Source organism: Vulpes vulpes, chromosome 12, assembly GCF_048418805.1.
Source record: "Vulpes vulpes isolate BD-2025 chromosome 12, VulVul3, whole genome shotgun sequence".
In the NCBI taxonomy this organism is placed as follows: Eukaryota; Metazoa; Chordata; class Mammalia; order Carnivora; family Canidae; genus Vulpes; species Vulpes vulpes.
In genome coordinates, this window is record NC_132791.1 from 69,839,766 (window position 1) to 69,852,058 (window position 12,293).

At 41.7% G+C, this 12,293-nt stretch overlaps 1 protein-coding gene and 1 pseudogene across 2 annotated transcripts in view; one reads left to right on the forward strand and one right to left on the reverse strand.

Moving 5' to 3' along the window:
- The window catches only part of KCNN2 (potassium calcium-activated channel subfamily N member 2), a 442,631-nt gene that overhangs the window by 421,433 nt on the left and 8,905 nt on the right, over positions 1 to 12,293 (reverse strand). The window lies entirely within an intron of this gene.
- LOC112932458 (probable ATP-dependent RNA helicase DDX43 pseudogene) lies at positions 8,643 to 10,500 on the forward strand (annotated as a pseudogene).

Below are 12,293 nucleotides of genomic sequence, written 5' to 3' on the forward strand. Positions count from 1 at the left end.
ATGAGAGAGTATCATGCCAGAAAATGAAGCCATCATGGACAAAAGATGAACCAAGAGTTAGAGATAATATAAGAGAAAGAAAAAGGGAGAGGGGAATTCACAGCAAGATGGTGGAAGAGTAGGGGTCCTCAACTCCCCTGTCTCACAAACTTACCTAGATAACTTTCAAAACATCCTGAACACCTATGATTTGACCTGAGATTAAAAAAGAGAACAGTCCAAATGCTACAGAGAGAAAAGTTTTTGCTTCTAACAAGGTCGAAAGATGAAAAATAAAAATAAAAAAGAATAAAGTTGGGGAGGGGAACCACGACTAGCAGGGCTAAAGTAGGGCGGTGAAAGCCTCTGGGGCACAAAAGCCCAGCCCTGGACAAGTGGGAACTTTAAAAATCTGCACTGGAGTTTTCCCTGATGAAAAAGTCATCAGCAGAAAGGTTGGGCAGAATTCCAGAAGGGGCAGTGAAGCCTCAAGATTCCCAGAGTCACTATAAGTGGAGGGGAGCCGGGGGGAAAGTGCACCACAAACCGTGGTCCAATCTTGGTAAAGGGCTGGAGCACCACAGCCCTCAGGGCATTTGGGAGAAGTCAGTCAGTTAGGCAGGCTGGCTCTGGACGGAGGTGGCTATACCCCATTCCCTCGGGATAGGTGGCCCCCAGGAGTGTGGGTCCAGCAGCACAGGGCCCCAGATCCCAGGGTACCCAAAGGACAAAGCCGGCTATTCTCCATTCCCCCTGGGACAGGCTGAGGCAGGGAGGGCACAGGAAAGTGAGAATACTCCTGCTGCTGGGCACCCCACAAGCTGTACACATCAGTGCACCCAGGACTGGCCCCAGGAGCACCTAGGCCAGAGTGGACTGGGAGCTTTGGTTAGTTACTTGGGGGAGTGTGACTCCAAAGCTGAAAATCTGGCCTCCACCATTTTTGTTTTTTCTTCTTTGTTTCACCATGTGCCTGGCAGAGGCCTCCCAGGATAAACAGCTCCCACGGAGCCTGGCACCTGGTGGGGGGGCAGGGCATCTCCACCCAAGCACACACCTGAGAGTCAGCACAGCAGACCCCTCCCCTGGAGACCATCTGGAAGAAGGGGGGAAGAGCAAGTTCTTGACCAAGCAGCACTGGAAAGCTCCAGGTCTGATGGAAAATAGTATATAGAACTCGAGGGTACCCCACCCCCTTTTTTTTTCTTTTTCCATTACGACTTATTTTTATTACAGACTAAAAATTTCCAGTATTTTACCAGCTCTGCATTTTTAATTTTTTTTCCTTTTTGACCTTCATATTTCTACAATTACATGTCTTAGATATATTTTTCACTTCTGGATTCCTTTCAAAGTATTCAATTTAATTTTGGTAGATATAGAGATATGGGTATTTGTTTTCTGCTTTTTGTTTTTTCTGCCTTGTTTTGTTTTACAATGGTGGAAGTTGGTACCTTCTAAAACATGACCAGCATACACCCAGAACCAAGTGGAATAATGTGTTGGTTCATTCTGTGAGATTATATTCTCTCTTCCTTGCCATTCTGCCCCCCTATTTTAAAATGCTTCTGTTTTGTGGTCAATGTTGGGGCTTTCAATAAACATTGCTAGTTTGTATAAATTTGGGATTGAGCATCTTCTAACATACAGAACAAAATACACTCAAAGCCAAGAGGATCACCCTCTAGGACCCCTCAGGTAGACTACATTCTCTCTCTGCTACCACTTCCTCACCACCACCATCTCCTTCCTTATTTTTTTTCTTTTTCCTCTTTCTTTACCTTTTTCTTTCTTTTCTTCTTTGTTTTTGGCTTTTTATTTTTATCAGTTGTTTTTAAATTTTGTTTCTCACCTTAGTGGTCCTTTTGTTTTATTTCTTTCTGTTCCTCTTTTTCTCTTATTTCTGTTCTCTGACCTTTTTGGAATCATCTAGGGTGTATTTAACTTAGATTGTGGCTGATATTTTTCACTCAGCCCTCTCATACAGCCACTCTGCACTGGACAAAATGACCAGAAGGAAAAGTTCACCACAAAAGAAAGAACCGGAAACCATCTCTGCCCCAGGGATACAGATTTGGATTTCAATACAATGTCAGAAATTAAATTCAGAAGTACAGTTATAAAGCTACTGGTGGCTCTGGAAAAAAAAAGTGTAAAGGACTCTAGAGAGGTCATTAGTGCAGAATTGAGATCTAATAAGGCGAAAATTAAAAACAGATTAAATGAGATACAATCCAAACTGGATGTCCTAAATGCTAGTGTTAATGAGTTAGGAGAGAGAGTGACTGACATAGAAGACAGGTTGATGGTAAGGAAGGAAGCTGAGGAAAAAAAGAGAAAAACAATTCAGAGACCATGAGGAAAGGCTTGGGGGGAAAAAATGATAGCTTGAGAAGGAAGAATATATGTCTAATTGGGATTCCAGAATACTGAGAGAGAGAAAAGATGACAAAGTATATTTGAACAAATCATAGCTGAGAACATCTCAAATCTGGGGAAGGAAACAGGCATTCAGAGCCAAGAGATAGATAGGAACCCCCAAAATATCAATAAAAACCATTCAACACGTCAACATTTAATAGTGAAACTTGCAATTTTCAAAGATAAAGAGAAATTCCTAAAAGCAGCTCGAGACAGGAGATTCTTAACTTATATGGGGAGAAATATCAGATTAATAGCAGATCTCTCCACAGAGACCTGGTAGGTCAGGAAGGGCTGACAGGATATACTCAGGGTCCTAAGTGAGAAGAACATGCAGCCAAGAATACATTATTCAGCAAGGCTCTCATTCAGAATAGAAGGAGAGAGAAAGAGCTTCCAGGATAGGCAGAAACTGAAAGAATATGTGACTACCAAACCAGCTCTGCAAGAAATATTAAGGGGGACTCTGTAAAAGAAAGAGGAAGCCCAAAGAAATTATCCACAAAAACAGGGACTGAATAGGTATTACGATAACACTACATTCGTATCTTTCAATAGTTACTCTGAACATGAATGGGCTAAATGATCCCATCAAAAGATGCAGGGTTTCAGAGTGGATAAAAAAGCAAGACCCATCTATTTGCTGTCTACAGGAGACTCATTTTAGACCTAAGGACACCTACAGCCTGAGAATGAAAGGTTGGAGAACCATTTACCATTCAAATGGTCCTCAAAAGAAAGCAGGGGTAGCAATCCTCATATCAGATAAATTAAAGTTTATCCCAAAGACTGTAGTAAGAGATGAAGAGGGACACTCTATCATACTGAAAGGATCTATCCAACAAAAAGACCTAACAATCATGAATATTTATGCCCCTAATGTGGGAGCTGCCAAGTATATCAATCAATTAATAACCAAAGTAAAGACATACTTAGATAATACACTACTAGTAAGAGACTTCAACATGGCACTTTCTGTAAATGACAGAGCTTCTAAGCAGAACATCACCAAAGAAACAAGGGCTTTAAATGATACACTGGACCAGATGGATTTCACAGATACACACAGAACTTTGCATCTGAACGCAAATGAATACACATACTTCTCAAGAACACATGGAACTTTCTCCAGAGTAGACCACATACAGGGTTAAAAATCAGGTCTCAACTGATACCAAAAGATAGGGATTGTCCCCTGCATATTTTCAGACCACAATACTTTGAACTAGAACTCAATCATGAGATGAATTTTGGAAGAAACCCAAACACATAGAGGTTAAAGAGCATCCTAAAAGATGAATGGGTTAACCAGGAAATTAGAGAAGAATTAAAAAGATTCATGGAAACTAATGAAAATGAAAAACAACCATTCAAAATCTTTGGGATACAGAAAAAGCAGTCCTAAGAGGGAAATACATCACAATACAAGCCTCCCTCAAAAAATTGGGAAAAACTCAAATACACAAACTAACCTCACACCTAAAGGAATTAGAGAAAGAACAGCAAGTAAAGCCTACACCAAGCAGACCAAGCAGGAAAAGAGAGATAATGAATATTCGAGCAGAACTCAATGAAATAGAGACCAGAAGAATTGTGGAGCAGATCAGCAAAACCAGGAGTTGGTTCTTTGAAAGAATTAATAAGACAAACCATTAGCCAGCCTAAATTAATAAAATCACGAATGAAAAAGGAGAGATCACCACCAATACCAAGAAAATAAAAAACGATTTTAAAAACGTATTATGAGCAGCTATATGCTAATAAATTAGGCAATCTAGAAGAAATGGATGCATTCTGGAAAACCACAAATTACCAAAACTGGAACAGGAAGAAATAGAAAACCTAAACAGGCTAATAATCAGGGAGGAAATTGAATCAGTCATCAAAAACCTCCCAAGACAGAAAAGTCCAGGGCCAGATAGTTTCCCAGAGGAATTCTATCAAACGTTTAAAGAAGAAATACCTATTCTGCTAAAGCTGCTTCGATAGATAGAAAAGGAGGAAATACTTCCAAACTCATTTTATGAAGCCAGCATCACCTTGATTGCAAAATCAAAGACTAGTATCCCTGATGAACATGGATGGAAAAAATATCATCAAGATACCATCCAATGGGATCCAACAGTACATTAAGAGGATTATTCACCATGAACAAGTGGGATTTAACCCTGGGATGCAAGGATGGTTCAGCACTTGTAAAACAATCAGTGTGATCGATCACATCAACAAGAGAAAAAACAAAAACCATATGATCCTCTCAATAGATGCAGAGAAAGCATTTGACAAAATACAGCATCCATTCCTGATCAAAACTCTTCAGAGTGTAGGGATAGAAGGAACATTCCTCAATATCTTAAAAGCCATTTATGAAGAGCCCACAGCGATATCATTCTCAATCGTGAAAAACTGAGAGCCTTTTCCCTAAGATCAGGAACACGGCAGGGATGTCCACTCTCACCACTGCTATTCAACATATTACTTAGAAGTCTTAGCCTCAGCAATCAGACAAGAAGAAACAAAAGGCATTCAAATTGGCAAAGAAGTAGTCAAACTCTCCCTCTTCTCAGATGACATGATACTGTACATAGAAAACTCAAAAGACTCCACCCCAAGATTGCTAGCCCTCATACAACAATTCAGCAGTGACAGGATACAAAAATCAATGCACAGAAATCAGTGGCATTTCTATGCATTAACAATGAGACTGAAGAAAGAGAAATTAAGGAATCAATACCATTTACAATTGCACCCAAAAGCATAAGATACCTAGGGATAAGCCTAACCAAAGACGTAAAGGATCTATACCCTAAAAACTACAGAACACTTCTGAAAGAAACTGAGGAAGACACAAAGAGATGGAAAAATATTCCAAGCTCATGGATTGGAAGAATAAATATTCTGAAAATGTCAATGCTACCCAGGGCAATTTACACATTCAATGCAATCCCTATCAAAATACCATGGACTTTCTTCACAGAGTTGGAACAAATAAGATTTGTATGGAATCAAAAAAGACCCCGAACAGCCAGAGGAATAGTGAAAAAGAAAACCAATGCCGGAGGCATCACAGTGCCGGATTTCAAGTTGTACTACAAAGCTGTGATCATCAAGAGAGTGTGGTACTGGCACAAAAACAGACACATAGATCAATGGAACAGAATAAAGAACCCAGAAATGGCCCCTCAACTCTATGGTCAACTAATTTTCAACAAAGCAGGAAAGACTATCCCTTGGAAAAAGGACAGTCTCTTCAATAAATGGTGCTGGGAAAATGGGACAGCAATATGCAAAAGAATGAAACTACACCATTCTCTTCACCAGACACAAAGATAAACTCAAAACAGATGAAAGATCTAAACATGAGACAAGAATCCATTAGAATCCTAGAGGAGAACACAGGCAACACCCTTTTTGAACTTGGCCACAGCAACTCCTTGCAAGATACATCTATGAAGGCAAGGGAAACAAAGCAAAAATGAACTATTGGGACTTCATCAGGATAAAAAGCTTCTGCACAGCAAAAGAAACAGTCAACAAAACTCAAAGACAACCTACAGAATGGGAGAAGATATTTGCAAATGACTTATCAGATAGAGGGCTAGTATTCAAGATCTCTAGAGAACTTATTAAACTCAACAGCAAAGAAACAAACAATCCAATCATGAAGTGGGCAGAAGACATGAACAGAAATTTCACCAAAGAAGATATACACGTGGCCAACAAGCACATGAGAAAATGCTCCACATCACTTGCCATCAGGGAAATACAAATCAAATCCACAATGAGATACCACCTCACCCCAGTGAGAATGGGGAAAATTAACAAGACCGGAAACAACAAATGTCGGAGGGGATGTGGAGAAAGGGGAACCCTCTTGCACTGTTGGTGAGAATGCAAACTGGCACAGCCACTCTGGAAAACTGTGTGGAGGTTCCTCAAAAAGTTAAAAATAGAACTGCCCTTCGACCCAGCAATTGCACTACTGGGGATTTACCCCAAAGATACACAGATGCAGTGAAATGTCAGGACACCTGCACCCCAATGTTTATAACAGCAATGTCCACAATAGTCAAGCTGGAAGGAGCCACGATGTCCTTCAACAGATGAATGGATAAAGAAGATGTGGTCTATATACACTATGGAATATTACTCAGCCATCAGAAAGGATGAATACCCACCATTTACTTTGATGTGGATGGAACTGGAGGGTATTATACTGAGTGAAATAACTCAATCAGAGGATAGTCATCAAATGATGTCACTCATATGGAAAATATAAGAAATAGTGAAAGGGATTATAAGGGAAAGGAGGGGAACTGAGTGGAAAAAATTAGAGAGGGAGACAAATGATGAGAGACTCCTAACTCTGGGAAACAAACAAAGGGTTGTGGAAGGGAGCAGGACAGGGGGTTGGGGTAATCCGGTGATGGGCAGTGAGGAGGGCACTTGACTGGATGAGCACTGGGTGTTATACTATATGTTGGCAAATCAAACTTAAATTTAAAAAAAGAAAAGCAAAAGGGGGAGGATTTTTTTATATGACTGCTTCAATCCTGGATACAGTTGGTCCTACACACAGCTTTTTGTCTTCTCTGAGCCAACCTATTCTCTTTTTTGTGTCTGCTGGAACTGGATTTCTTTCATTTACTAAAGCAAAGAGTCAAATAAAGCAATGCCTCTGTTAGGTTCACATACAGAGTTTATGTTCCATTCAGCAGCAACCATTGGGTCCAAAAACCTATCACTCATTCAGGGGGACACTTAGAAAATCCATCCTCCTAGGAAGCAGAGACTATTCCCTGGACGTCAAATGCATGCCAAATCTCCTTCACTTGAGAATAAGGTGAATGCAGCAATTGTCACCAGAAAATGATACCCCAGGTGTAGGGCTTCTCTTTTCCAAAGACCATGCACATTCTTGGCCAGCCCTGGTGGCTCAGCGGTTTAGCGCCGCCTTCAGCCCAGAGCGTGATCCTGGAAACCCGGGATCAAGTCCCATGTCAGGCTCCCTGCATGCAGCCTGCTTCTCCCTCTGCCTGTGTTGTGTCTCTGCCTCTCTCCCTCTCTCTGACTCTGAAGAATAAATAAATAAAATATTTTAAAAAATGCTATTGATATGTAGTAACCACCCAGCCTCATAAAATAAGAGAACATTCCTTGAGATTTACATTTGAAATCTCCTTCTCTGTTTTTTTTCTTCCCTGTTGAAAAAAAAAAAAAAGACCTGATGAGGAAAAGAGGTAACACCTCATCAAGAAGGAAGTTCAGAAGTGACAGCTCAAAGTTGTCCACTTATTGCAAGACTATATAAAGCATGTACACCCTACCTTCTCTACCACAAAGACTTAGCTCTGCAAAACCGTAAAATAAGAACCTTTGAACCTTGGGGATCAAAGATGAAAACAGAGCTGCTGTGACCATTTTGCAAATGTCCAGGGAGAATGTCCTATTTGGTGGGATGACTGGGAGGGAAAAGACCAGTGACAAGGAACCTTGCATTTGTGTTGGAACGGCCACTGCACATATGGCTAATGGCAGAATTGGAATCTATACTTGTGGATCATCTCAGCTTCAGAATATAGTTGGCAAGAACAGAAACGAAGTAAAAAGACAGCCCATGGTATTTGTTTTGGTAAAAACCAACCAACCAAAGAACATTTATCAGATACCCTCAAACTTTTATTCTTCTCTGTCTCTCCTGGTGAGCATCTCATCCACACACAGGTATCCTTCTACTTTGGGGACTTGTGTGGCACTGTGCCTGGATCCCCGGGTAGCCACTCAGTAGTATCTGGCATCAGCCTCTCCATGGGGTAAGAGGTGCTCAATAAGAAATAAAAAAAAGCTATGTTCTTCTTTCTTTTTCTTTCCATAAACTACCCCACAGAATAGTTCTTCCTTGCAAGCCTTCTGGAGAAGTCCCACATGCCAAGTAAAACGTGCATGCAGTGACACAGCATGCCCTATCCCACTCAGCTCACTGGTCAGCGCAGCTAGTGAGAATATATGTGGCATTGAACAGCATCACCTTACCTTTTCTCTTGCCTTGTTCACCCCCACACTCCTGGACTGCACATCCTGGACAAACTGACAGTGCTCTGAACCCTGGCTTGGGCTCTGCTTTCTAGAGGATGCAAGCGCAGGCATTGTTGAAGCTATTGTGTTGACAAGGCTGAAATCTCTTTGCACAGTATCACCAATAATTCTGTTGATATAATTAATAATTTTCCGAGAAAACTACGATGGCACCATGGAGTGGTACAGACCCGGACTGGAGCGACATCGGACACGCGGGATCTTCCTTACAGAACCATGCAAGGCAAGAAGCAGGTGCCAACGTCTCGTCATGGGTCGTTGCTTCTCGGCGAAGCTCGGCAGTGTCCCGGGCTCCAGAGAGGAGGTCGGCTGAGGACCCGAATCGAAGAAGTAGGGAGGCCAGTAGGGGTGGCAGGGGCGGCCTCCGGCCTCCAGCAGCCTGTGGCCGCTGGTCCCCGGGAACCGCCACTCTGCTTTGGATTGAAGAACGTGTGGGTCAGCGCTGTGATCGGTCGTGGGGGGTCCAAAATAAAAGACATCCAAAGTACAACAAACACGAAAAATAAAAGCTTTTCCAGAAGCAGAGGTCAGAATTTTTGGGAACAGGGTGATGCAAGCAAAGGCCAAAACAGTGATAGATAATCTTGTTCAAAAACAAGAAAATTACAATTTGAAACCCAGAACTGACTTACCTCCGATTAAGAAAAACTTTTATAGGCAATCAGAAACAACAAGTTCAATGTCACAAGAGCAAGTAGACTCTTAGAAGAAAGAAAATAATAATATAATGTGTGATGACTTGAAAGAAGGCCAGGAGCTCCATATACCCAATCCTACTTGTAAATTTTAGGATGCTTTTCAGTATTATCCAGAAGTTATGGAAAACTTTAAAAGGGCAGGATTTCAAAAGCCAACGCAATCTAGTCATAGGCATGGCCAATAGTTCTACAAGGAATAGATCTCATTGGAGTAGCTCAAACCAGAATGGGGAAGACGTTGTCTTACTTAATGCCTGGATTCATTCATTTGGACGTACAGCCTATAATTAGAGAAAAAAGGAATGGACCCAGCATGTTAGTCCTCACACCCAAGAGGGAATTAGCACTTCAGGTAGAAGCTGAATGTTCTAAATATTCATATAAAGGCCTTAAAAGTGTGTGTATGTATGGTGGTGGTGATAGAAATGGACAAATCCAAGACCTTAAAAAAGGAGTAGATATTGTTATTGCAACTCCTGGGAGGCTGAATGATCTACAAATGAATAACTTCATCAACCTCAAAAGTGTAACCTACTTGGTATTAGATGAAGCTGACAAGATGCTAATGGGATTGGAACCCCAGATAATTCAGATTTTGTTAGCTGTGCGCCCAGATAGGCAGACCATTATGACAAGTGCAACCTGGCCATATGCTGTCCGTCGACTTGCACAGTCATATTTGAAAGCGCCAATGATTGTGTATGTTGGCACTTTGGATTTAGTTGCTGTAAGTACCATAAAAACAGAACATAATTGTCACCACAGAAGAGGAGAAACGCTCTCATATCCAATGTTTTCTAGAAAGCATGTCTCCCCAGGACAAAGTCATAGTGTTTGTCAGCCGAAAAGCCAAGCCATTGCTAACCATTTATCAAGTGACCTAATTCTGCAACATGTATCAGTAAAATCTCTTCATGGCAATCGAGAACAGTGTGACTGAGAGAGCATTAGAAAACTTTAAAACAGGTAAAGTAAGAATATTGATTGCCACCGACTTGGCATTGAGAGGTCTCGATGTCCACGATATCGCACATGTCTATAATTACGATTCCCCCCGGAACATCGAAGAATATGTACACAGAGTGGGGCATACTGGAAAAGCAGGGAAGACGGGGATATCTATTACATTCCTCACTAGAAATGACTGGAAGTTGCTGGCAAGTTAATTAATATTCTGGAAAGAGCACATCAGAGCATCCCAGAGGAACTTGTGGCAATGGCTGAGAAGTATGAGGCAAATAGACTAAGAAAAGAAATGGAAAAAAAGTTGGGGAAACCCCAAGGAAAACTCAAGAAGTTTTATTAATCTCCTTGTTGAAAAGTGGTGCCAGCCTATTCAAAGATATCAAGATTTTTTTAGAGCTACACTATTTAGAATATCCAGAAATACTGGGAAAATGCTGGCCCACTATGAAGAGACAATGGATTCTTAAAAGAATTGTGTTTAAAAGTCTAGAATTTGACATTTTATACTTTCTTTAATAAAATCAAAAGTGTTTAAAAAATTAATTTTCTTTTGAATATTCAGCAATATGGGTTTGATTGGCTTTGCACTTCAATTAACCTGGAGACAGTAAACAGAAAATTCATTTACATAGGGCCTTCCAAAATGCTCCCCTTCTATTTTTATTACCATTAAGTGCAAAGAAAACACTTGTGTTTGGGGTATATGTTGTTCTGTAACAAACCACTCAAAATGAAATGACTTAAGGCAGCGATGAGGGGTCCTACATGCTTGTTTCCGATCCTGGTGGCACCAGCTGGGGTCACTCACGCAGCCAAATTCAGTTGTTTTCTGGGCTGGGTGGGCTACGAGATCCAAGCAAGTGTCATTCACTATCTCTGCCTCACTTGCTCCTTCCTGTGGTGGCTCGCCCTCCCCCATGACCAGGCGCCTCCTCACACAGCACTGTGTGCTCAGGATAGTCAGATCTCTCACACGTGGAGGCTGCCTTCCAAGAGGAAAGAAAAGCTACCAGTTCTCTTATGGCCTGGGCTCTCAGGCTTCAGAATTCACTTTCATTGAATCTTATTGTCCAAAGCGAGTCACAAGAGCAGTGCAACTCAAGAAACAGATCCCATCTCTTGATGTGAAAATGGCACAGGTGCAGAAAGAGGGAGGGAGGGCCACCATCTTTGACAACCATCCAATATGGGGATCCTAAGACTTGTCTGCAGAGTAGAATCATCAGGGGCCTTCAAAAACTGTAAGAGCCTAGGTCACACCCTGTAAATCAATTAACTCACAATTGGGTAGGTGTAAAACACAGGCAGTTGTTTCATTTTTTTTTCTCTTAAGCTCCCCAGGTGATTCCAAAGTGCAGGCAGGTATGGATACTCTGATCTACCATGACTTGTGAGAAAAGGGGTTTAGAAAAGCTTAGGAGGGATGCCTGGATGGCTCAGTGGTTGAGCATATGCCTTTGCCTCAGGGTGTGATCCTGGGATCCTGGATTGAGTTCCACATCGGGCTCCCCACAGGAAGTCTGCTTCTCCCTCTGCCTGTGTCTCGGTCTCTCACAAATAAACAAATAAAATCTTAAAAAAAGAAAAGCTTAGGATCCAACCTGGGAGTCCTCAGTTGTACAAGGTAACTTGTCATTTCACAGCATACTCAGTGGCTCGTCTTGGGTTTAAAATTTAAATGAAACACAATGACAAAGCAACCACAAGAAGCCAGCCTACTATGTTTTCTGAGGGACTAAATTTCCTGTGTGCCTGGGAATGAGTGTTTCCCTGGAACACAAGACTTTCAGTGCCAAAGCCAAGACTGTACAGGTCAATCTGGACAGCTGGTCACCCTATACATTGCTTTACCTGCCTCTGCTCTGCAGATCACATCCTGATGACTTTGGAACTGCAGTTCCACTGTTACCAGTGAAGTTTCTTCAAAATGAATGACCTAGGCCAGTGCTGCTTGAAGCATGTTCCACGGACCAGCAACATCAGCACCACCTGAGCACTTGTTAGACATGGACATTTGGTGAATTTCTGACACTGAGTCAGGATATCTGGGAGTAGAGCCCAGCAATCTGTGCTTTGAAAGCATGAATTCAAGAAGCACTGGTCTGGTCTGCCTGTGGTGAGATGCTTTCATCT